Raw genomic sequence first — 2,337 nt, 5'->3', positions numbered from 1 at the left:
AGAAGGTAAGAGCAAGGACAAATACACACACAAGACATCTCAGTCAAAGAGTCAGGCCTGTTTAAATCTCACTGCTCGAATCTAAATACCACCTGTCCATCTGTGTCGTGAACGTCAGCACTTTTCACATCAAAATTAATTTTTGGTTGGATGTGGCTCCTCCGCTCTGCTTTGTTTGCCTGGAGTCTTTGCATCTTCAGAAAGATGGGAACAGAAGGATAAAAGACACTTTTATAATCAACATTTTGTCCCTAAGCAGTCTTTTTCCTCTCAAACGAGTTTTCATTATTTATAAGTGCTCGGGAGGTGTAACTGGGCTGGGATTTCACGCAAAGGTTTCATAGGAGTTAGATGAAGCTCACAGAATTGATTTGAGAAGCATGGAAATTATTATCTGCTCCCCGCATTGCACCGTTAACACATTTCGCCTTGTATCCCATGAAAAAAGTTGAAATCTCAGCGTGTGGACGCGTGCGTTTAGCCGTGCCTTTGTGTGGAAGTGAGAACGCAAGTGTCCACTTAAACACTGTGTGACTTCAAAGATGAAATGAAGTGCTCAGAAACTAGATTGTGAGAATTGAGCTGAATTTCTTACTTAAAATATCAAAGAAATCTGAACTGGCTAATTTGGCTCTCGCGTGCATCGGTCCGAGTTTCATACCGAGTTACATCCAGCATTAAAAAAAGGGACAAATTCAGGCATAGTTTTTAAAAGGGGAACTCCAGCTAAACGCATACAAAGGCAAGCAGCAAGCACACATTTTTCTTTCGCAATAATATGAATATTTCAGTACAAAGTAAAGCAAACTGATTCCAGAGCAAAGAACTGAGGGTCAGTGAATCTAGTTTTAAAGAATCTCTCTCTCTCTCTCTCTCTCTCTCTCTCTCTCTCTCTCTCTCTCTCTCTCTCTCTCTCTTCTCTCTCTCTCTCTCTATCAGTCCTATATTCTGCTGTCGTTTTCTTCCAAGAATGTTAATGGCAAAGAAAAAAATGACAAGAATGACTTAGACATACATGTCAGGGAAAGAGGTCATCTCATGGCAGTGGGATGTTAATTCTCTTCTATTAATGAAAATTATCCTCTTCACTGTCTAGTCGCTTCAAAAGCAGGGACCCTCGAAAAAAAACGTTAGAGGGAAGCGTAATAAAGGGAGCGGGGCTAAAAGACTTCTTTTTTTTTTTTTTTGAGGCCACCAGGGGCAGGGCAAAAGGAAGAGACTGACAATCGTCAGGTGATTAAGAGGACTTGGAGGCTAGGTAGACCTACAAAATGAATAACCGTGGACCCAAAACCACGCCATAAGGCTCAATGGTTTGTGATTTGCAAGTTGATAAGACAAGAAGATTAATAATGCTGCCTGATAATGGTTGCTGGCGACTCAGCTGGGGAGATGGTAATGATGTGATCCTGCTGTAGGAGCAGTTCAGCACGCCGCAGCGGTGAAGAGATGGCAAAAAAAAAAAAAAAAAAAAACACTCATCCCAATTGGCCCTCAGGATATGGAGAGTTTGAAAAATGAGAATACAGTTATCATTTTAATTAGATATAAAGTTTTTTTTTTTCATATAATTTTGCTGAAATGAGGACTTCAAAGAATGCATTTTGCAGCGTTCAGCCCGCTGTAATTCCTGAGTGACAGTTTTGTTAATTTGTGAGGTGTTTTTTTCCTCCCCTGTTTGAATCAAACTTTTCCTTCAGGCGATTTGAAGGGGGCATTATAAATGAAAATCGTGTGTGTGTGTGTGTGTGTGTGGGGAGGATGGGAAGACTGAAATCTCAGCTGTAGACACATTCGATATGATGAGTATCGTAAAACTTAAAGCGAGTCTTTTTGCTTGCTTAATAAGCAGCAATAGATATTGATGACTGTGCATCCATGCCTTTAGTGATTTAAATGTATCTTATTTTATTTTGATTATAACTTGTAACTTTATATTTGTGGTGAATTGCAAAATTGCAATGCCAGTTTTTGCTTTTAAGATTAACTGTACAAATGCATATGCTCAAGTACAGATGGGTCGACTTTCTTGACAAACCTTCCCAGAATTCTCCAGAAGGAAATGCTCATTTCAGAGCATTCCTCTGACACTCTCTGAACTTCATGATCATGGAAAATATCATTCCTTTAATGCACCTGAAAATTAATATCTAGATGCCTGCTGTGCTGTTTCTTTGACCTTTGACCTTTTCAATTTGTTCGTCTTGGAGGGATCACGAACCTGGAATATTCCTGATATATTTGCATTTGACTGCAAATGCGATGTTTTGTTGCGTCACATGACAGCAGTGGTGTCAGGTAGCTCTGATGTGTCAATAAACCACTTAGTGTCTTCGA

This window comes from Phoxinus phoxinus (assembly GCF_949152265.1).
Source record: "Phoxinus phoxinus genome assembly, chromosome: 9".
NCBI classification, from domain to species: Eukaryota; Metazoa; Chordata; class Actinopteri; order Cypriniformes; family Leuciscidae; genus Phoxinus; species Phoxinus phoxinus.
Note: the sequence above shows the minus strand (reverse complement) of the source record.